At 39.5% G+C, this 24,908-nt stretch overlaps 1 long non-coding RNA gene and 1 other non-coding gene across 2 annotated transcripts; one reads left to right on the forward strand and one right to left on the reverse strand.

Moving 5' to 3' along the window:
- The first annotated feature begins 283 nt into the window (after positions 1-283).
- LOC125151089 (U6 spliceosomal RNA) lies at positions 284-388 on the forward strand. Its single transcript, XR_007146637.1, has one exon. It is a non-coding gene; the product is annotated as a U6 spliceosomal RNA (small nuclear RNA).
- Positions 389-12,745: 12,357 nt separating this feature from the next.
- On the reverse strand, positions 12,746-13,558 carry LOC125149924 (uncharacterized). The gene is made up of 2 exons (XR_007146101.1): positions 13,377-13,558; positions 12,746-13,133 (listed from the first exon to the last, which is right to left on the reverse strand). It is a non-coding gene; the product is annotated as an uncharacterized LOC125149924 (long non-coding RNA).
- Positions 13,559-24,908: the final 11,350 nt, after the last annotated feature.

A 24,908-nucleotide genomic window follows, 5' to 3' on the forward strand; every position in this document is an offset into this window, starting at 1 on the left:
AGAAGAACATTTAGCTTAGGGATTCTAGGCTGCCATTCTCTCCTTTCTCATCCAGATCTGGCCATTTAATTCAACTGAATAAATTTACTGAAAAGTGATCAGGCCCATGTTGCTTCCTTTTGCTACTGTTCTAAGCCCATCACATTTAGTATGGATAAGATTCAGAAAGGAAAACAGGAATAGAGAACAAAAGAGCAAGAAATTGTTAGTATGCCTGTCCCAAAAAACTGCCTGAACAAAATGGTTCCCTAATGACAAGCTCTCCATCAAGATAAATAAACTAGTGCTCACGTCACCAGCACATATACTAAAATTGGAACAGTACAGAGAATTAGCATGGACCCTGCAAAAGGATGACAAGCACATGTGTGAAACATTCCATATTTTTGTATTTGAAAGTTGCCAACAGAGTACATCTTCATAGGTTTCATCACAAGAAAAAATAATTTTCGTTGGGGCGCCTGGGTGGCGCAGTTGGTTAAGCGTCCGACTTCAGCCAGGTCACGATCTCGCGGTCCGGGAGTTCGAGCCCTGCGTCAGGCTCTGGGCTGATGGCTCAGAGCCTGGAGCCTGTTTCCGATTCTGTGTCTCCCTCTCTCTCTGCCCCTCCCCCGTTCATGCTCTGTCTCTCTCTGTCCCAAAAATAAATAAAAACGTTGAGAAAAAAAAATTAAAAAAAAAAAAGAAAAATAATTTTCGTAACTATATATGGTGATGGACGTTAACAAGATTACTGTGGCAATCGCTGGGCAATACATACAAATATCTAACCATTATGTTGTACATTTGAAACTAACAATGTTATATGTCAATTATATCTCAATAAAAAATGATAAACCAAAGGACACAAAAAAGCTTTGAAAATGAGGTCGCAAATGATCACTGCTATGTTTCCTGCCTTATATCTGAAATTCCCCAGTGAAATGCCTTCTTAAATTAATCTGTTCATCAGCTGTACCTCAAACTCAATATGTCCTAAAGTGAACTCCCCACACCAGGCCGGAAAACCTTCTCCAGCCCTCTTATGTTTTTCTGTCAATGAAGAAACCAAACCCACAGCTGCCCAAAGGGAATTCTGAGAATTCAGAATTTGTTTTTGACATCTCTCTTCCTTACTTCCTACATCAATCAATTGCTAAGTCCTATGTATTCTATTTCCCAAAATATCTGGCAGTAGTATTAGGAACCACATATGTACAAAATAAATGCAGCGTCTATCTACCTCTCTCTATTCCCAGTGCTGCTTCAGGCCACCAACACCTCTTCCCAAGATGAAGTCAACAGCCTGAGGGTTCTCCCTGTCTTTTCTAATCCATTCTGATCCACAGCAATTATCTCCCTAAAACACATATCAAGTCACTCTCCAGCTTAAAATTATTCGATGATTTTTATGATAAAGTCCAAACTCCTCAACTTTTTTAAGGCTACAGTGATGGCTATGTCCCTCCCCAGCCTCATTCATCCCTTACTTCACCTCTACACAGTTTTCTGAACTTCCCGTTCTTTGAACTCAGAGAACGTTTTGCCTAAAATACCTTTTCCTTCCTTTATTCTTTTGGCTCTCTCTGATACACCCTCCGTGTCCCAGCTCCGTTGTCATTTGCACAGCTCAGGGAAGCCGATTTGTGACACCCAGAATTCTGTGGTTAGGGCGATTTGTGTCTTCTGAGAAAGCAGTCCTGGAAGAGGCCCAAGAAACTCCTGTTGCGGACAAGTTAAAACGCCGGAGATCCTGGCGCGCTCACCTGTCGCTATGCAAGCATTTGGGTCCTTCACATCCACCTTAGGCAGGGACAGGGCACCGCATTACCGGGAGACTAGAACCGGTAGGCCGAAAGCTTGGTTCCGTGTGAGACCCCGCCTCTTACCCTGCGTCGGGGGGAGGGAGGGAGCGGGAGTAGGCAGGCAGTGAGTGGTCCGGGGCGGAGTGCCCCTGCTCAGTGGCGTCCAGTGGTAGGACGTCTGTAGGTTTACTCTCTGGTGTAGACGCGGAAAGTTTCTGGCTGCAACGAGAACGTAGCTCACGTGAGTCAGAGGCACAGGGGCTGGGGCGGGGGGGCGGGGAGGAGCCCTTCAGAGCATCCAGATCCTTTAAATCTACCTGTCCCGGCTTTGAGCCCTTTGCAGCTCAGCCTTTGCTAGGAGACGGATACCTTACAGTCTGTTAAATTGCTATTTATAAAATGCACTGGAAAGTTTAGAAGAAATTGGGCGTCATTTAAAAAAGATTATTAGTGCTTAGTAAAGCACTAATTGAACATTTGTTACTGTCAGTGAAGCAGTCTAGGAATTACTCCGTTCCTAAGTAATTTTACACAGAATTCTAAAGAATTGTGGGAGATAATTTTATCTGAGCCACAAAGAGCTTCCACCAGATGAGGACTGGTGAGAATTGCAACATTAAATCCAACTCGAAACGATCTCTTTGTAGGAAGAAACTAATATGAAAATCGTGGGTATACTTAATGGTAGTAATTTTAATTTCCTTTTTCATCTACTCATTGATAATCTTGTCAGAAATGGGCACCAGTTACCATGTCTTCTGTGTAGCCATCTATGTCAGGTTGTAGGAGAAATCAAAGACAATTGTCCCTGCCCTTTGGAAGTCTGCACACTCTTAGGTGTTTTGGAGTCATCAAAACAAAATTAGTGCATTCCAGGCCTCTCTCCTGAGAGTGGCACTTCGGGAGGCGCCATCTAGTTCTGGATAAACATTGGCTGATAATTGCCTTGAGTTAGTCCTTGTGAAAAAGTATTATAACGAATCAGTGTTTAGCATGTGTGAGTGTAGCATGGATCTGAGTCTGCACTGTTCTAACTAAAGGGTCCCTTGTTCCTAACTTCTCTAGATAAGAATTTAAGCCATTATATCAAAATTTACCTTAGATGAACTTTAGGAAAGGTGATTTTTTTCTAGTGTATGACTGCAAGAGCTTTTCTGAAGAGTTTCTGTATCAGAAATTAGCAGGGATGCTTGTTAAAAATGCAGAATCTGGGTGCCCCACCTCAAACCCACTAAGTCACGTTCTCTGATGGCTTATGGCCCAACAACTCTGTAAAATGCACATCGGTACTTGCATTTTTACAAAGCATCTACTCCGTTATAGAAAACATCCATACTCTGTATCTTGTCCTGTTAGTCTCTGGTTTATTCTTCCCTCTCAAACATTACCTTATTCCACTCTCCTCCATGTCTGCTAAGCTGCAGCCACACTAGTCCCTTTCAATTCTTTGACCCCCACCCCAGCTGCAGGACCCTGGCTCTTCCATGTAGAAGCCTCTATCTGGAAAGCCACTTTCCATTTTAAACAAGGTAATAAACAAGGTAAATAAATTTGAGACTCTAGTCTCAAATGCCATACCTTGGAAATCCTTCCCTAATCAACTGATCTGAAGCAAGCTTCTCTCTGCATTCTATTAGTTTCCTTGTTGGCACTTATCAGTATTTGTAATTAGTTACATGTTTGTTTATTTGTGCATTGCTTTTCTGCCTCATGTAAATCCATGAGGACAAAGGTGATGTGTGTTTTGTTCACTCTTTTATATCCAGTACTTGTCCTTGTAGGGGCCAAGGGCAAGTAGCCCCAAGATGGGCTACTTTGGCATGAATGTTATTTTGAGTTAAAAGTAATCAAAACTCAGCAGATTCAGGAAAAGTTCTTTACCTCCACCTTAACTGCCTGATTGTACCAGGAAAAGAGCTATTAATGGAGATTCCTCTTTGCTTAAGAAACTTATCTATATAACAGGGCAACCTTTGTTTTCCAGACATCTCCTTTCACCTTACTACTAGTGGTCTTTCTCTCCTTTGTGTCCTGAGACTCTTACCCTTCTCCTTGGCTCATGTAAGTATCACGTTGCCTGTCTTTGGAATTTACATGTCTGTGTGAATTCCCGATAGGTATGCTACCAAATTTGATTTTCTCCTGTTAATCTGTCTCATGTCAATTTGATTGTTAGTCCAGCTAGAGGGACCTTGAAGGTAAATGAAATTAATCCTCCCAGACATCCCATTGTAACCATGTAATAATATGTTAGTTGTGTTTACTGAATGAGTAAATGAGCAAACACCCAACTTGCTTAAAAGACCTCTGAGATTCCCTGTGATTTGCCTCGTAGTTAGCCATCCATCTTCCTTTTCCAACTTGAATCTTTCTGTCCACTTAGGTGGTTTTCTTAGAGGGCCTCATGACAAATTACTTAATGTTTCTGATGCCGGGAATGCCCTCATGAACCCTGTGCTTATCCATATTTTCCACATCCTTCTGATACAAGTTCAGTTTGTGCCTTCTGAAGCCTTTCCAACCACTTAAGTCCTCAATGATAATGTCATTCATAGGCCCACAGAGTTTGAATCCTAGGTTAGTACAAGAGTTTGATTATGCAATTGTTTCATAGTTGGTCTTGGCTACTCATCAGACATGTATCTGAATATCCTTAGTTTCCCAGGTATACTGTTGAGCAGCCTTGAAGTTACATTACAAAGACATCATCCCTGTTCTCATAAGTAGTAATTCTTAAACCTGTTCTTTAATTGCAGAGCACCATGAGTTGTTTTACCAGTTGATGGTAATAACTGGGCCTCAGTTGAAACTCATTTATTTATTCGTTCACACTTATAAGCTATGGTAACATCAGAGCTCAAAGCTCCGTGAAGTAAAGGTATTTAATTTCCATTTATCATGCATCTAATGAGGAATTTTTATGCAGATCACATCTCAAAAATGGCAGACATAACTTTCAAGAAATCACATATCCAAGTTTTTCTGTTAACATTATTTTGGGTTGCTGAAAGAGAGTGATAACAAGCACAAAGTTTCTATGAAAATATGTGGAAGAAAAAACTTGAGATTGAGAATTCCTGACACGAAGTTTCTCTTGATTTTTGCAGGCTGGTTTACAAAACCACTGTTACAGTAAACATAGTTGTCTAAGAAAGAATAGTAGTCAAGGTTACAGGCCTGTTTGTGTGTGTGTGTGTGTGTGTGTGTGTGTGTGTTAATTTTAATCTTTTTAGAGGTGGAAAAGTATTTGAAATAGCACATTATATATCACTCTTGCAGGTGAACCCAGCAGTTTAGATTGAAAAGATGAAATTTTAAATTTCTTTGAAAAGGTGAGAATTCATTTGCTTTATTAATAGTGGTGGTAGAACCCAGCAATTTACCAATAAAAAGGAAACTATTTGTGAATTATGGGGAAAATTAAATCATAAGGTTTGTAAGTCTTCACTTATGTATAGATTAGAATTTCAGGCCTAATCAGCATTGGCGTCCTATGAAAAGCTAACTTTGATGCACTTAGATTTGCTTCATTTTAGGATTTCAGGATTGGTGATTTCAATGTTAAATGTGGCTTTTAAGAAGTTTTAGTAAACTGTTCAAGAAGACAGATGGGCAGATGTGGTATCTGTACTCAACCAAACTTAAAGAAGATTGGGCATTAGCATTGTTTTCAGCAGATAAGTAGTTTGATTTAAACTTGATACATTATGGTGTTCATCCCCATCCCCATCCCTAATCTCCAGGAATGTCAAGGTGTCTAGGGAGGGTTTTTACTGGCTGACATGAATTCTGAGAGAACCACTAGATACCAATGTGTTGCTTCAATCAGCTGGAACAGTGAGGAAGTGGGCAGGCAGAAAGGCTGCAAGGTACTGATCAGTATTAGAATGGCTTTTTTGTCAATTGGTGTTGTAGACTCTATAAGTCTAAAGTTCTCTTTTGGCCAGCAAAAGAGCAGACACAGGATTGAAAGCGAGAGATGCCTAATCTCCGGGAAAAGACAAGACCCCAGAATAAGGGTCCTTACCCCATTTTTATTAGTATCAGAAGGCTTACAAACATGGCAATGGGCGTACAGAAAGGGACAGTGAATCTGTGAACATTAACTTGTAGACGTGAGGGAAAGGGGGTCTTGAAGATATTCGTGGTTAGAGGTTTGGATTCATACAAAACAAAATCCAGGCACCGGGCAGTTGGGAGGAAGGTTGTTTACAGAGGACATGAGGCAGCACCTCTGTTTAACTTAGCTAGCCTAGGGGATGAGACAGATAGGGGGAATAACCTCAGGGTTGACAAGACACCTTTTCTTTTGTTAACCATCTCTTCTCTGAGCTGCTTTGCCTGCAGTGCAGCAGTCCATGGTCCAATTCACCAATTTATCTAACCCGGCCCTATTCTCCTATGAAAGCAACTTTCTGCTATATACTAAATTTGGGGTGCTTTCACCCTGAATATCTAATCTTGTTATTCCTATGTATTGGGCAACTTTGCGTCATTTCTACTTCAGGCCTTTGCCTCACTCTATTTTGGGGGGCTCTAGATCCCTCCTATTTTGGGGTGCCTTTGCACCTCCCTATTCCTGGCACCTTTGTGCCTCCCTATTCTCAGGGTTTCTTTGCACCCCCCTATTCTTGGGGTGCCAATCTGATTTAGCCAAACTTGGGTGTCAGTATTTTATGACTTTGTATTTCTTTATGACTTGTCAACCCATTGACTTACAATTTAGTAAGCCCAGGGGATTACTAAATTTATCCCCCACAAACAGGTGTTGGATAGATAAGCCAAGCAAGTGTCAAGTTTGATGGGCTTTTCATGTCTGCACTATTAAAAAGACTTGTTTTTATATTGGTCTATTCAGGTGTATGTTACAATTTTAAGCCTTCAGTAGGATGAGCAGCTCTACAGAGAATTCCACCAGTAGATTTTTGAGTGATAACCAAATTGTGAAGAGTTTCATCTCTTCTAACAAAGTCTACTGTTCTCACAGTTGTTAAGGTGGGATTTGATGTAGCAGAAGAAGAATGTCTGTGCTATCACTTAATAGCAGAAAATCAGACATTTTTATTTGATTTTTAGTAAAAAGAAGAACATCTTGAACAGGGGGCAGGATCAGCACTTTGCATCTATAATAGGCACTTACTGTTTGTAAGACTTCATGTATAAAGGAAACTAATAGAGTGATAGTGTATCCAGATTCATCTGCATGTTGTTAGAAGACAGGGGAAATTGCTAACCAGTCTTCTTTCTAAATTTATTTTTACATTTATATAAAGGTAGTGTGGAAAGGGGAACAATAATAAAGGATTAAAAGGCCATAAGCTCGCAAACATTTTGTAATAATTACTGTTTTGGTATTGAGTAGATTATTCCTGTGACCTAAACCCTCTCAGAATCTTTCTATGTTAACTCTAACTAAATGGGGAGTCAATTCCAAGGCAGAAAAAGTACTGTTCACCTTTTCATAATAATAACTTTAGGGGCACCTGGATGGCTCAGCTGGCTAAGCATCAACTCTTGATTTCAGCTCAAGTTGTGCTCTCACAGTCATGGGATCAATCCCCACATCTGGCTATGTGCTGACAGCATGGAGCCTGCTTGAGATTCCCTCTCTTCCTCTCTCTCTGCCCCTCCCCTGGTCACATGCATGCTCTCCCTCTCCCTCTCAAAATAAATAAACAAACATTAATATATATATAAACAAACATTAAAATATATATATAATAACTTTATTCCAAAATAATTCACATGCCCTGAAGTTAAACCTTTTAAAATGGACAATTCACTGTTTTTTTCAGTGTATTGATTTAATTCTTTAGTAGAGTATATTCACCAAGTTGTGCATTGATCTCCACTCTATAGGGCTAGAACATTTTGTCACCCCAAAAGAAACACCATACACATTAGCAGTTATTCCCCATTCCTTTCCCCTCCTAGTCCCTGGCAACCACTAATTACTTTATGTCTCTATGAAGTTTTGTCTGCTTTCTTTAAATTAGCATGTTTTCAGGATTCATCCTGATCCCTGTATCAGAACTCCACTCCTTTATATGACCAAATAATATTTCATTGTATGGATATACTTTGTTTTGTTCATGCTTTCATCAGTTGATTAACATTTGGGTTGTTTCCACTTTTTGGCCATTATGAATAATGCTATGAACATTCATGTACAAGTTTTTGTGTAGACCTATGTTTTCAGTATGTACACACGCTCACACACACACACACACACACACACACACACACTTGGGGTACAATTGCTGGTATCTCTATGTTTAACTTTTTGAGGTACTGCCAGACTTTTTCCAAAAAGTCTTTACCATTTTCATTTCCCCTCAGCCATCCTTGCTAACACTTTTTATTGTCCACCTTTTTTTTTAAGTTTTTATTTTAATCACTGGGTGCTCATAATAGAAGTGCACTCTTTCGTCTTCATACCTATTTCACCCATCGCCCCACCCACCTCACCTCTGGTAATCATCAGTTTATTCTCTATAGTTAGAAATCTGTTTCTTGGTTTGTTTCTCTCTTTTTTCCCCCATTGCTTGTTTGTTTTGTTTTTTAAATTCCACATATGTGTGAAAACATATGGTATTTGTCTTTCTCTGACTTATTTTGCTTAGCATTATACTGTCTAGCTTCATCCATGTTGTTGCAAATGGCAAGATTTCATTCTTTTTATGGCTGAATAATATTCCTGTTGTATGTATATACCACATCTTCTTCATCCATTTATCCATCGATGGACATGTAGGCTTCTTCCATATCTTGGCTATTGTAAAGTAATGATACAATAAACATAGGGGTGAATGTATCCCTTTGAATTAGTGTTTTTATATTCTTGGATAAATACCCAGTAGTGCGATTGATGGATCATAGGGTAGTTCATTTTTAACTTGGTGAGGAATCTCCATACTATTTTCCAGAGTAGCTGCACCAGTTTGCACTCCCACTAACTGTGCATAAGGGTTCCTTTTTCTCCACATCCTCACCAAGACCTCGTTTATTGTGTTGTTGATTTTAGCCATTCTAACAGGTGTGATATCTCTTGTAGTTTTGATTTGTATTTCCCTGGTGATGAGTGATGTTGAACATCTTTTGAAGTGTCTGTTGGCCATCTGGATATGGTCCCTAGAAAAGTGTCAATTCATGTTTTCTCCCCATTTTTAGATTATTTTGGGGGGGGATGTTGAGTTGTATCATTTCTTTATATATTTTGAATACTAACCCTTTGTCGGATATGTCATTTGCAAATATCATCTCCTATTCCATACGTTGTCTTTTAGTTTTGCTGATTGTTTCATTAGCTATGCAGAATCTTTTTATTTTGGTGAAGCCCCAGTAATTTATTTTTGCTATAATGTTGCTAATAGCCGATGTCAGAGAAATTACTGCCTGTGTACTCCTCTAGGATTTTTATGGTTTTGGTCTCACATTTAAGTCTTAATTTTGTGTGTGATATAAAAACGGGGTCCAGTGTCATTCTTGTCATGTTTCTATACAGTTTTCCCAACACAATTTCTTAGAGACTGTCCTTCTCCGATTGAATATTCTTTCCACCTGTATAGAAGATCAATTGACCATCTAATTGTGGGTTTATTTCTGCGTTTTCTATTCTGTTCTATTGATCTATGTGTCTATTTTTTTAATATTTATTTATGTATTTTTGAGAGAGAGAGAGACAGAGAGAAAAAAAGAAAGAAAGAAAGAAAGAAAGAAAGAAAGAAAGAAAGAAAGAATTCCAAGCAGGCTCCACACTGTTAGTGCAGAGGAGCTCAAACTCACAAGCCATGAGATTATGACCTGAGCTGAAATCGAAGAGTCGGACACTTAACCAACCTGAGCCACCCAAGCACCCCCTATGTGTCTGTTTTTGTGCCAGTACCAGTCTTCTTTGATTAATTCAGCTTTGTAATATAACTTGAAGTCTGGAATTGTGATGCCTCCACTTTGCTTTTCTTTTTCAAGATTGCTTTGGCTATTTGGGGTCTTTTGTGATACCATACAATTTTTAGGATTGTTCTGCAAAAAATGCTGTTGGTATTTCGATAGGGATTGCATTAAATGTTAAATTGCTTTGGGTATTATAGATTTTTTAACAATATTTATTCTTTCAATCCATGAGCATGGAATATCTTTCCATTTCTTTGTGTCTTCTTCAGTTTCTTTCAACAGTGTGTTATCATTTTCATACTACAGGGCTTTCACCTCTTTGGTTAGGTTCATTCGTAGGTTTATTGTTTATTTACAGTTCCTTTGGTGCAGTTGTAAATGGGGTTGTTTTTGTAATTTCTCTTTCTGCTGCTTCATTATTGGTGTATAGAAATGCAACAGATTTCTGTATATCTATTTTGTATCCTATGACTTTACTGAATTCGTTTATTAGTTCTAGTAGGGTTTTTTTGGTGGAGTCATTCAGGTTCTCTAAATATAGAATCATGTAATCTGCAAATAGTGTAAGTTTTACTTCTTCCTTGCCAATTTGGATGCTTTTTATTTCTTTTTGTTGTCTGATTGCTTCAGCTAGCACTTCCAGTAATATGCTGAATAAAAATGGTGAGAGTGGACATCCCTGTCTTGTTCCTGACCCAGGAAAGGCATTTAGGTTTTCCCTTAAAGGACAATATTAGCTGTGGGTTTTCTATATATGGCCTTTGTTATATGGAGGTATTATGTTCCCTGTAAACCTACTTTGTTGATGGCTTTTATCATGACTGGATGTTGTACTTTGTCAAATGCTTTTGCTGCATGTATTGAAATGATCATATGGTTCTTATCTTTTCTCTTATTAATGTTGTTGGTGTATCACAATGATTGATTTGCAAATATTGAACTACCCTTGCAACCCAGGAATAAATCCCACTTGATCATAATGAATGACTTTTTTGTTTTGGTTTGGTTTGGTTTGGTTTGGTTTGGTTGTTTGTTTGTTTTTAATTTAAATTCAAGTTAGATATAGAGCAGTCTTGGCTTCAGGAGTAGAACCCAGTGATTCGTCTCTTACATATGACACCCAGTGCTCATCCCAAAAAGTGCCCTCCTTAATGCCCATCACCCATTTAATCCATTCTTCCACCTACCTCCCCTACAGCAACCCTCAGTTTGTTCCATGTATTTAGGGGTCTCCTATGAATTGCTTCCCTCTCTGCTTTTGTCTTATTTTTCCTTCCTTTCCCCTATGTTCATCTGTTATGTTTCTCAAATTCCACATATGAATGAAATCATATATTTACCTTTTTTTGACGGATTTATTTCACTTAGCATAATACATTCTAGTTCCATCCCCATTGTTGCAAATGGAAAGATTTCATTCTTTTTCATTGCCGAGTAGTATTCCATTGTATAAATATACCACAGCTTCTTTATCCATTCATAAGTTGACACACATTTGGGCTCTTTCTATAATTTGTTGATAGTGCTGCTGTAAACAATGGGGTGCATGTTCTCCTTTGAATCAGCATTTTTGTATCCTTTGGATAAATAGTAGTGCAATTGCTGGGTCATAGGGTACTTCTATTTTTAATTTTTTGAGAGCCTCCATACTGTTTTCCAGAGTGGCTGCACTAGTTTGCTCCTTTGTCCCCAGAGGGCCATCTCCATGAACACTACCTCTCAGGAACACCTTCCAAGAAGAGTAAATAATCTTCCCCTTGTGTACCCCAAGTGTTCTTCAAATCACTTTCCATGCTGCCGTCTGTCCTGCTGGTTGTTTGTCTGCCTTCTCTCCAGGAGCATGGCAGTGCCCTCAGGGCTCTATCCAAGCAAGGCTCTATCCAAGCAGCCAAGACTGCTGATCTTTAAAACTCCAGGCTTTAAGCTTCATGATTTACAAGAACTCAGGAAATTCAGCCCCTCTCATGTTCCAAGCCAATGGCTTTGGAGAAATGTTCTCCTTGTGTGTTCCTCTGTATGCTCCTCTGTCTCTCACCCTTCTCTGAAACCATGCCTCCCTCCCCCACTATAGCACCCACAATCTGTTTTTCCCCTAAACCCCATCTGTGCACTTCCTACCTTCTTTGGTGTGGCCTCTTCTCTCCCTTTACTTGTGGAGTTTGTTTTGTCAGTCTGCAGATCTATTTCTGAGGTATTTAGGATGATTTGATCGTTATCGAGTTGTGGAATAAGGCCAGCCTAGGGTCTTCCTTTTCTGCCACCATCTTCCTCTCCTATATTGCAATCTATTATTTTAAATTCAACCTTGGCATTGTAACTTGTACAACTCTATAAGGAGCCTTAAATAAAATGTGTTTAATCATTTATTAGTTGTATTCCTTACCCTCTTTGACAGAAGGAGAAATTAAGACATAAAATCCATCAAGAGTTAGGAATCATCTTGGTTCCACTAGTTAACTACTGGCTAACAATTACCTCTTAGTGCCTTAATTTTTTCTTATCTCCAAAATGGGGGTGTTAATGGTACCCGCCTGTTAAGGTTGTGAAGATTAAATGAGCTTGTATATGATTCTTTGTACCTGGCCCATACGAAATGCTATATACATGTGAGTTATTCTTAATATTAGTTTAGCAACACCCAGACCAAATATCTTTTTGTTGGCTCTCTTAGTGACCATGTCAAGTGAGAGAGAATTTGGCAGAGCTTACTGTGATGATGGCTATGACTCATTTCTCTCCTTTTCCAGCCTGGGTCAAGGCATAGGAAGTTGAAGGAGAGTATGTAGTAGAGGAAAAACTTTTCCTTTTACCTTTCAAGGTCTTCTGGCTGGTTTAAGAATTAAATTAACATGAGACCAATTAATAGGAGAAAAACTAAAGTTTTATTATGTGTTCACAAAGACCCAATAATGAAATTGAGACCTAAAGAAATGACCAAGACAGAAAGCTTTTATACTGTTTAGACAAAGAGATGATAAATCTGTGAGGAATTGACAGGACAAAGAAAATTTATGTCCAGGAACTTTAATTAGGAATTCTAAACAGATTTGGGCTGGCGTAGTAAATTAGGAAAAAGTAACACGGGTTGTTTAGACAGCCTTCTCAGCCTTAAAATCCCTGTCTCTGGTGATAAGGTTGTCTTTTTACATCCTGGTATAGCAATGGTCCCTTTTAGGGGAATCAGAGTATTCGTTTGGCATTGGCTGTTTCTTAAGTAACTTTGGGTTTTCTTAAGTGATTATTTAAAATAGTAAGCCAAAGTGGCACATTTGGGGGCAGCCTACCATTGCACACATTCAGAGTTAGCTGGTAGGTGGTTTTATCTCACTGAACCAGCCTTTTAGTCCTGACAATAGGTCAGTTTAGTAAAATTCATTTCAGGAGGTGGTTATTTCAGGGATGTCCTCAAAGTTAGGTCTATGATTCAAATAATCAGGTAGTCAGTAAGAGGCATTTCTATGGGAACAAAAGAAAAACAGTGATTAATGATTGGATCAAATTATAAGCCAGTTTTTTTTAAGTTTATTTATTTTGAGAGAGAGAGAGAGAGCACGCACGTCAGAAGGGGAGGGTCAGAGAAAGGGAGTGAGAATCCTAAGCAGACTCCACTCTGACAGTGCAGAACCCAACACACAGCTGGAAATCACGAAACGTGAGATCATGACCTGGTCCAAAATCTAACTCTTGTTAGACGCTTACCTGACTGAGTAACCCAGGTGCTCCATAAGCCAGAACTTCTCAGTTCTGAAGTTATCCAGTCGAAAACGCATCTAAATGTCAGGCTCAAAATGTCTTCAGAGGTGCCTGGGTGCTTCTGTCGGTTAAACATCCAACTTTTGATGTTGGCTCAGGTATCAACACCTGTGTCGGGCTCTGTGTTAGGCATGGAGCCTCCTTGGGATTCTCTCTCTCTCCCACTCTTTTCTGTCTCTCTAAAATAAAAAAATAAGTAAAAGAAATAATTTTTTTTTAAAGAAGGGAAATTTACATTGGATGTAGACATTTCTTTTTGTTTTATATCCAATTTCTGTGATTTCATCTTGTCAAGGGAGTACCTAACGCTAGTCATTATACTAATAAAACAATTGACAGTTCTTTATAATATAATATTATATATTATATATATAATATATATTTTTTATTTTTTTTTTCAATATATGAAGTTTATTGTCAAATTGGTTTCCATACAACACCCAGTGCTCATCCCAAAAGGTGCCCTCCTCAATACCCATCACCCACCCTCCCCTCCCTCCCACCCCCCATCAACCCTCAGTTTGTTCTCAGTTTTTAAGAATCTCTTATGCTTTGGCTCTCTTCCAGTCTAACCTCTTTTTTTTTTTCCTTCCCCTCCCCCATGAGTTTCTGTTAAGTTTCTCAGGCTCCACATAAGAGTGAAACCATATGGTATCTGTCTTTCTCTGTATGGCTTCTTTCACTTAGCATAACACTCTCCAGTTCCATCCACGTTGCTACAAAGGGCCATATTTCATTCTTTCTCATTGCCACGTAGTACTCCATTGTGTATATAAACCACAACCTCTTTATCTATTCATCAGTTGATGGACATTTAGGTTCTTTCTTTGGCTATTGTTGAGAGTGCTGCTATAAACATTGGGGTACAAGTGCCCCTATGCATCAGTACTCCTGTATCCCTTGGGTAAATTCCTAGCAGTGCTATTGCTGGGTCATAGGGTAGGTCTATTTTTAATTTTTTGAGGTACCTCCACACTGTTTTCCAGAGTGGCTGCACCAATCTGCATTCCCACCAACAGTGCAAGAGGGTTCCCATTTCTCCACATCCTCTCCAGCATTTATAGTCTCCTGATTTGTTCATTTTGGCCACTCTGACTGGTGTGAGGTGATATCTGAGTGTGGTTTTGATTTGTATTTCCCTGATGAGGAGTGACGTTGAGCATCTTTTCATGTGCCTGTTGGCCATCTGGATGTCTTCTTTAGAGAAGTGTCTATTCATGTTTTCTGCCCATTTCTTCACTGGGTTATTTGTTTTTCGGGTGTGGAGTTTGGTGAACTCTTTATAGACTTTGGATACTAACCCTTTGTCTGATATGTCATTTGCAAATATCTTTTCCCATTCCGTTGGTTGCCTTTTAGTTTTGTTGGTTGTTTCCTTTGCTGTGCAGAAGCTTTTTATCTTCATAAGGTCCCAGTAGTTCATTTTTGCTTGTAATTCCCTTGCCTTTGGGGATGTGTCAAGTAAGAAATTGCTACGGCTGAGGTCAGAGAGGTCTTTTCCTGCTTTCTCCTCTAGGGTTTTGATGGTTTCCTGTCTCACATTGAGGTCCTTTATCCATTTTGAGTTTATTTTTGTAAATGGTGTGAGAAAGTGGTCTAGTTTCAATCTTCTGCATGTTGCTGTCCAGTTCTCCCAGCACCATTTGTTAAAGAGACTGTCTTTTCCCCATTGTATGTTCTTTCCTGCTTTGTCAAAGATTAGTTGGCCATACGTTTGTGGGTCTATTTCTGGGGTTTCTATTCTATTCCATTGGTCTATGTGTCTGTTTTTGTGCCATATATATATATATATATATATATATGTATATATATATATTTTTTAATATAGTCAAAGGACCTATTGTCTGGCCATTGACAAGTAGAATCTATTAATAGTGACTCAAACCAATAAGCCTTTTAATGGCTTAACCAAAGGTACAGGAGACATCCAGAGAGGATATGGATGATGCAGCCCCTACAATCTGAAGATTTATTCTGAAATTAGTCTAAGAAAGCAAAGGCCTTTGTTGCATAAGCAATAAGGATGGCATAGTGAAAATAATGTCTCTGGAATCCCATGAAAACATGAGATGCTGCCAGTCACAGACACACTAATCTGTTATACCAGGCAGGTGCTTCTGGAATGGAACTTTTCAGCAGTAATCCAGCAATGAAGGTTGAGATGCCAAAGGTTAGAAAAACACCCCTGAAACCTGGCACAGCCAAACAGAGAGACTTAGAACCCCAGTCTGTTTAACTGGCCACCAATGGTCACCCTGGTAAGTACACCCTCCAGATAGTGTAGACAAAGAGAATATTCTCATTGATCACAAAGCCAAGATCTCAGGACATAGAGAAAAAAAAAAAAGGAAAATTCTAACAGTTTTATCTAAACCTTGGGTCTTTTGGAGCCACTGTAATACCTAAGAGGGTTTGCTGAGAGGTTAGATTCTGTGTGTTGTTTTACAGCATACTTCATTGCAAGGAAGTTTTCTTGAGCTTGTCAGGTGACCTAGTGTCAATCTGATCTGTTCCATGACCAACTTATCCTATCACAGGAGTCTCCTTGAGGAGGCGAGTGCTCTAATAGCTTTTAAGTGATCGACCTCTACCCACCCATTTTGTGGCTTTGACTTCCAAGATGTCCCTTAGCAACAGATGATAACATAAAAGACACAGAGGAAAACAAAGACCATCTCGGGAAGGAAATGGATCAGTGACCAAACAGTACTCTACCAAATTTAACCAAAGAATCCCTAAGTCTTGAGGCTCCTGGGTGGCTCAGTCAGTTGAGCATCCCTCCAGCAATGCTCAGGGCATGATCTCGTGGTTCATGAGTTGAAGCCTCACATCAGGCTCTGTGCTGACAGCTTAGAGCCTGGAGCCTGTTTCAGATTCTCTGTTCCCCTCTCTCTTGGCCCCTCCCCTGCTCATACTCTGTCTCTCTCTCAAAATTAAATAAACATTCAAAAAAAATTTTTTTAATTACAAAAAAGAGTCCCTAAGCCAAAGGAACTAGTTCCATAAATATTTTCTCCTAATCTAAATTTAGATGAAAGGACTCACCACACCTGCTCTATCAGATTTAGCAGATAGAGATTCCAAGAAGCTGGCATGGTGAGAAATCTCACTTATGGCTGGCTAAATGTCAGAGGTCCCAGGGTGTCTCAGCTGCAGCAGTGTCCAGCGAGTGGTGTCCAGCAAGTTAAAGTATCCTACTGACTCTGCCAAGTGTTGAGAAGCAAGAATTCCTATTCCCTTCAAAGTCCTTCTAGCTGGACTAAGAATCAAATTGACATGAGACAGATTAACAGGAGAAAATCAAATTTAATAGCATATGGGAATCCACACAGACATGGAAATTCCAAAGACAGGCAAAATGAGACATATAGGTCATTCCGAACTAGGGGGAAGTAGGTAGGGGTCTGGAACTTCAAAGGGAAGAAATGCAATTCACAAAAAAATGAAAAGAGTAAATATTTGGTAAACAAAGGTTTGCCCTGACATATAGGTGGGTTACTCGGTTAAACTTATCTCTGGTAATAACCCTTATTCTAGAAAGACCCTTCAATTTAGATTCTTCTGTGTAGTTAAGGAGGGCAGCAAATTTTCTCTTGAGCCTTCAGGGTTGCCTTCAGCTCAATAATCCACATACCAAAATGGCCCATCTTGGGGCAATCTGCCCTGGGTCCCTGAAATAGAAAACAAAACCTCAAAGACCATTAGCAGAACTGAATTCTAATATTTACAAAGATGTTGAAGTGGCCAGAATGTGCCACTTTGGCATATGGATCATTTTGAGCTGAAGGCATTTGAGACCCTACAGACTCAAGAGAAACTTTTGTCCTCCCTTAACCACACAGAATAATCTGAATTGGGGGTCTTTGCCAGAAGAAGGGTTATTAACAGATAAATTTAATCTGAGTGACCCATCTGTATGGTGTGGCAAACATCTAATTACCACACATCTGCTCTTCTTATTGCCCTATGAAGTACTTTCCTTCCCTCTGAAGTCCCAGACCCCAACACCTTTATCCTTAGTTCAGGATGACATATATGCCTCATTTTGCCTGACTGTCTTTGGATTTCCATGTCTATGGGGAGTCCTATATATATAGGATTAAATTCTATTTTCTCCTGTTAATCTGTCGTAAGTCAATTTGAGTCTTAGTCTAGCTAAGGGAAGAGCAGGAATTCTTGTTCTCTGACAATGTCTTACTGAAACATAATTTTTCTCTTTATAACCATCCTCATTTTTACTAAAGGTATCCAAATTAAGACTAACTTATTTAAAAAGCAAGTCCTGTTTGTTTATATAAGTGCAGCAAGAATAGCAAATGGTCACATAGACTCTTTTGAATCTGCTTTGCTGGAACTTTTCATAAGGAATCTCCAGATTGAACTTTTAATTGCCTCTCAAGGCCAGAAGCCAACCCAAATATTTACCATTATATTTTGCCTGCAATACCTATAGATTTGGGTTAATTCCTTTCTTCTCCAGGTCTCCAAATTTTCCTGAAGTTCTGTCCCTGCCAGGAAGTGATCTTTACTTACCTGGTAAGGCTGCTAGGAATCCTGTAAGTAAACTCATCAGGTTGTTTTTCCAACAGTCTTGATTGGCTCCATAACTCTACTTTAGTTCCTTAAGGCAATCTAGTCATATCTGAGTCTATGCATGTCTCCCTCAAATAAAACATTCCAGTCAAAATCTTGCTAGTACAACCAATGATTCCAATTGTGTCCTCTTACAAGGAGAACAAATTCTTATTGAATTAGTGCAAATAAATATATATCTTTAAAAATACAAGAATATTCACTGAGTTTTTTAATTCTGGAGGGTTCAGGTAGGGAGAAAAGATAAATGTTTCAATTCTGCTTATAATGGTGTAATTTATCAAATTACTATAGGCCAGTTAAGCTTTTTTTTAATTTTTCTTTTAACATTTTATTTATTTTTGAGACAGAGAGAGACAGAGCATGAACGGGGGAGGGGCAGAGAGAGAGGGAGACACAGAATCGGAAGCAGGCACCAGGCTCTGAGCCATCAGCCCAGAGCCCAACGCGGGGCTCGAACTCACGGACTGCGAGATCGTGACCTGAGCTGAAGTCGGACGCTTAACTGAGTAAGCCACCCAGGCGCCCCTAGGCCAGTTAGTTTAAGAGAAAAGATTTCCATAGATCTGGAGAAACAAACTTTTTTTTTTTTTTAAGAGAGAGAGGGCACAAGTGAGTGAGGGCAGAGAGAGAGAGAGAGAGAGACAGAGAAAAGCGGGGCTCACCCGAAGGGGGGGCTCATGTTCACTTGATGCGGGGCTTGTGCTCACCTGAAGAAATGCACAAGCTCACCCACTGCAGAACTTGAACTCATGAACCATGAGATCATGACCTGAACCGTAGTCATATGCTTGACTGACTGAGCCACCCAGGTGCCCCAAACCATTTTTCAAAGTCAGCAGTGTTTTAACAAAGTTATAAGAACTATAATTATCTCCCTCAGTTCATTCAGTCCCATGTTATTAGTTTTTGTTTTCTTTGAATCCAATTTTTACACTCATTTTGGAAATTCTTACCTAATTCAGTTTTATGATCTTGAGGTTACCAGAAACCTGTACTCAAAAGTTTTTCCATCAATCTCACTGAAGAGGAAACATATTTTCAATAGCATCAGTGTAAAACAGTTAACTGTAAATGACGAGACTTAAAAGTGACCATGGTTAAAGATTTGATGAGAGTTTATGATGATGCAGTTGGCTATAACATCTGTTTATTTCCAAGACACACAACACCTCAAGATAATAACATACCAGGACATCAGATTTCTAGGGGTTTTATACAATTTTAGAACATTTCTTTTAATTACAGTCGACACAACTATAATTTAACAGTGTTTATTATCACTTATTTGGCAGTGCTTCCCATGTAATTTAACATACCAAATAATTCTAATTAGTTTAATTTTTCACAGAATCTTTAAAATGTTCCAGGAGTTCCCTGGAACATCTCAGATTGTTGTCAAAAGATTTCATTTTAGGGGCACCAGGGTGGTTCAGTCAGTTAAGTGTCTTGACTCTGGGTTTCAGCTCAGGCCATGATCTCATATTTTGTGAGATTGAGCCCCACATCAGTTTCCATGCTGACAGTGGGGAGCCTGCTTGACCTCCCCCTCTCTTTGTCCCTTCCCTGCTGACATGTGCACACACTTTCTCCCTCTCTCAAAATAAATAAATAAACATTAAAAAAAAATTGGAGTACCTGGGTGGATACATTGGTTAAGTGTCCAACTCTCAATTTTGGCTCAGGCCATGATCTCATGGTTCCATGAGATCGAGCCCTGAGTCAGGCTCTGCCCTGACAGTGCAGAGTCTGCTTGGGATTCTCTCTCTCTCCCCACCTTGTCTCTCTGCTCCTCCCCCCCTCTCAAAATAAATAAACTTTAAAAAAGAATAAAAATAATTTTAAAAAAAGAGACTGCTAGAGTTTGGGCACAAGAGCCATTTTAGCAGTTTGTATTTTAAAAAGTCCTCTTTCTCTTTTTTTGTTCTTTAATGTTAGGTGATTTGGGGGTTTACATTTCAAAGATTTGATAGGATTTATAACCTCAAGAAATAGAAAAAGAAAGCATTTTTTTCTTAAGAGTGTTCAGGTAATTGCTATTTATCCTCTTTTTCTTTCTTTCTTTTTTTTTTTTTAATCATTTATTTTGAGAGAGAGAGAGAGCACAAGCAGGGGAAGGGTAGAGAGAGACAGAGGGACAGATGATCTGAAGCAGGCTGTGAGCCAACAGCAGAGAACCCCACACGGGGCTTGAACTCATGAACCGTGAGATCATGACCTGAGCCAAAATTGGACACTTGACCAACTGAGCCACCCAGGAACCTCCCCTTTTTTCCCCTTAAGTACAGGGCAATTTTGTTCTAATACCCTCATCTTACAATATTGCTAAATATTTTGAGAAGTTAAGGTGAGGTTTGGATATTGGTAAAAATAAATGGGCTTGAATTGTTTCTAGGGTTCCATTTCTGGTTTTGTAGACATTTGCCAGACAAAGTTATCTCCAATTCCCCAAGGAACTGGATTACAGCCTAAATAACAAGGATTGACTACCCTTTTAATTAAACTTTTTTTTTAATCAGGGAGGTTTTTTTGTTTTAATTTATTTACTTATTTTGAGAGAGAGTGTGTGAACCAGGCAGAGAGAGAATCCCAAGCTGGCTCTGCACTGTCAGCTTGGAGCCTGATGTAGGGCTCAAACCCACGAATCGTGAGATCATGACCTGAGCCAATGTCAAGTCTGACGATTAACTGACTGAGCCACCTGGACGCCCCTAAATCAGGGAGATTTTTAACTAAGATGAGAATCAAGGATTTATGAGTGATGTTTACTCCTCTCCTGATACCCTGTAACTTAGATAAAAAATAAAATTTAAAAAATAAAATAAAATAAAGTAATTAATAATACTTAAATACTAATATAAAATCAATACATCTTTTGTTATATAATAAGGGAATAAAAGAGGAAAGAAAACAAAGACATTAGCTAAATATGTGTGTGTATATGGTACCATATTCATTAAAAAAATGAGGAAATACTCCAGACGTTTACAGTCTTCCTTTCTGTAACCAGTCAAGTGGTAATAGGTGGTATTTATAACTATCTCCTTATACTTTCCATTCTGCATTACTTTTGCCTTCAGTAAGTATCTCAGCTGGTTATGTTTTTTCACCTTGTAGGGTCTTGCTCCAAAATCCGAAAGCCTGCCCAATGATTCACCTATAGGGGCCTGCCAGAGGCACCAAAATGCATACCTATTTCTTACTGCCATAGCAAGCACCAGTTGCTCTCCTGGATCATATGGTCAAAGTGACAGAACAGAGTGCTCAGCAGTCAGGATCTGTTGCAGAATCTTCTCTTGTTCTGGGTCCTACTCAAAACTAGCACCTTTTGGGGTACTGAATATGTGGGCTGTAGTAACAAACCCAAATGAGGAATGTCTTGCCTTCAAAATCCAAAGAAGTCAACTAGGCTTGTGCTCTTGGTTGTAGAAGAGGCCAGATCCAACAACTCACCCTTTGCCTTAGAAAGAATGTCTTTTTTTTTTTAATGTTTTATTAATTAATTAATGTATGTATTTATTTATTTACTTATTTATTTATGAGAGAGCAAGCTGGGGAGGGGCAGAGAGAGAGGAAGAGAGAGAATCACAAGCAGGCTCCACACTTGATGTGGAGCCAGATATGGGGTTCAATCCCATGTACCATGGAATCATGACCTAATCCAAAATCAAGAATCCAGTGCTTAACCAACTGAACCACGCAGGCACCCAGAAAGGATATCTAAACATGTCCCACACCATTAGGCCCCTAGAAATTTTCCTGAGATAGAAGTCCCTGAATTTTAGTCAGATTTATTTCTCACCTCCTGACATGTCAATGTCTTATCAATAAGTCTAGAGTAGTTGCTACTTCTTGCTCACTAGGTCCAGTCAGCATAATTTCATCACCATAAAAGACACATGTGATATCTTGTGGAGGAAAAAAAGTTGATCAAGATTCCTGAAAAAAAAAAAGGGGGGGGGGGGCCTGGCTGGTTCAGTATGTGGAGGGTGGGACTCTTAATCTCAGTGTTGTGGGTTCAAGCCCCACATTGGGTGTAGAGATTACTTAAGAAAATAAATTAAAAAAAAGAAAAAGAGAAGAAAGAAAGAAAGAAAGAAAGAAAGAGAAAGAAAAGAAAGAAAGAAAGAAAGAAAGAAAGAAGAAAAAGTAAAAACTAACTTATGAGATAGTCTGGAGAGCTGATACCGCCCTGAGGCAGGACAGTTAAGATATATTCCTAACCTTGGGGCGCCTGGGTGGCGTAGTCGGTTAAGCGTCCGACTTCAGCCAGGTCACGATATCGCGGTCCGTGAGTTCGAGCCCCGCATCGGGCTCTGGGCTGATGGCCCAGAGCCTGGAACCTGTTTCCCATTCTGTGTCTCCCTCTCTCTCTGCCCCTCCCCCGTTCATGCTCTGTCTCTCTCTGTCCCAAAAATAAATAAACGTTGAAAAAAAAATTTTTTTAAATAAAGATATATTCCTAACCTTGCAGTTTAAACCAGCCTGCTCCTGGTGGGCCTGCCTGATGGACAGATAGGGAGAAAAAGGCATTTGCCACATTAACATCTACATACCAAGTAACAGGAGATACATTAATTTGCTCAAGTAATAAGCAAATGTACTGGATGCTATACATCTGGTACAGCAACTGTGATTGGAGTCACTGCTTGATTAAGTTTATGATAATTCACCGTTACTCTCCAAGATCCATGTGTTTTCTGCACAGATCAGATAGGAGAATTGGATGAGGATGTGGTGGGAGTCACCATCCTTGCATCCTTAATGGTCGCACTAAGCTGTGCAGTCCTTGCCCAGATGTAGTATTGCTTTTGATTTACTATTTTGCTAATTTGAGGCAGTTCTAATGGTTTCCATTGACCTTTCCTGCCATCATAGCCCTAACCCCACAAGTTAGGAAGTACAGATATTCTGCCATCTGCTAAGTATGTCTCTTACAATTATGCATTCTAGAACTAGGGAAATAACCACAAAATGGGTTCAAGGACCTATTTTGACTCTGTGACTTCCCTTTGGCAGTTGTGCCACTACTTGTAGCCACCCTGCTACTCTGGGATCTAATTACGCCTATTGCATTCAGGTTTTGCGAATGGTTGCAGTTCCCACTGTAAGGTCTGGCCTACAGAGACAAGCAATCATGGAGTTCATCAAAGATGGTAAGTCTCCCCTCACAAATTTATTTCTCAAAGTGTTGGTAAAAGATATGTCTTCTAGACTCTCCCAGTGTGGGTGAGTAGGCCTTATTAACAAATCCACCCTAACATACCAATTTCCATAAGCCGCCAAATCCTTTCCTTTGCACTAAACAGGTCAGGCATTTCCAGTTTGATAATTGTAGGCCATCTTTTGGCCCATATTTCAGCCAGCCAACCAAACAGAGCCCTTTCTAACTCTTTGAGCTGCAGGAAGCCTAGATGGCTCAGTCAGTTAAGCATCTGATTCTTGATTTCAGCTCAGGTCATGATCTCACAGTTCATGAGTTTGAGCCCCACATCTGTGCTGTCAGCACAGAGCCTGCTTGGGATTCTCTATCTCCCCGTCTGTTTGCACCTCCCCATTCGAACTCTCTCTCCCTCCCTCTCTCTCCCTCTCTCTCAAAAATAAATAAACATTAAAAAAATGATATCTAACTCTTTGAGCTGTGACATTAAAAGCAAAATTTCTGCTTAGTAAGCCCATATCAATAAATTCAACCTGATCCAACTTTGTGTTTCTTCCTCCATTATCCCCCACTCTTACTGTCCATTTCCACATGTTCCCCAGATTTCTGCTTATACAAATTAGAAAGCTCAAGTAGTTCTTTTGGAATGTAACATACTTTCTCATGGGTTACACTTTGTACTTCAGTATTACTGGCCTCCTGGAACTTGAGTCTAGTTATAGGTCTAGAAGCAAAGAGGGGTAATAGGGGTGGGTCCTATGGAGAATCAGCATTGTTTTATGGAGAATCAGCATTGTTTTACAGGGGAACTGCCTCAGAGGAGGCCAATACCATTTTCTCAGGCAATGCAGTATTAATCCTCTCAGATGGAAGCCACTGTGGATACCACTGTTTGTGGAGAAGCCACTATCACTGAAGGTGGGGATACCACTTCCACTGGGGCTTGGGAGGCTATTTTTGCTGGAGGTGAGTGTAGAGTTCCAGATCTGCAAGATGAAATGCTTTAGAGGTTAGTTTTACAAGAGTGTGAATGTGCCTGAAGCTGCTGAGCTATACACTAAGAGATGGTTAAGGGTACATTTTGTGTATTTTCTGCCACACAAGAAAAATTTTTAAGTTGCGAATTCCCTCTTACACTCAAGTTCGTCTTATAAAACCAGTTTAAAACAAAACATTTTATTTTCTTCCATTCCTACCATCTCCTTTAAACCCAATGGAAAAGAATAAACATCATAAACTATACATGAAAATGATAGTTGCTAAAACTATATAAAACTGTTGTGTTACATCAGGTTGAGATCCTGGAATTGAAATGGATAGAGGATAGGAGGATAAGGAAACCAGATAATGTCACAGCACCTCCTGAGATGGATTGCTAATGTGGTTTCTCAAACTTTTTCTCTCTAGAAAGTCAACATTTTAGGGGCGCCTGGGCGGCTCAGTCGGTTAAGCGTCTGACTTTGGCTCAGGTCATGATCTCATGGTTTGTGAGTTCGAGCCCCGCGTCAGGCTCTGTGCTGACAGCTCAGAGCCTGGAGCTTGCTTCAGATTCTGTGTCTTCCTCTCTCTCTGCCCCTCACCCATTCATGCTCTGTGTCTCTCTCTCTCTCCAAAATAAATATTAAAAAAAAATTTTAGAAAGCCAATATTTTGGCTCTATTATACTTATTAAATCTATCATACTTATTAAATCATTAAATATATTAATAAGTATACTTATTAAA

Source organism: Prionailurus viverrinus, chromosome D4, assembly GCF_022837055.1.
Source record: "Prionailurus viverrinus isolate Anna chromosome D4, UM_Priviv_1.0, whole genome shotgun sequence".
NCBI classification, from domain to species: domain Eukaryota; kingdom Metazoa; phylum Chordata; class Mammalia; order Carnivora; family Felidae; genus Prionailurus; species Prionailurus viverrinus.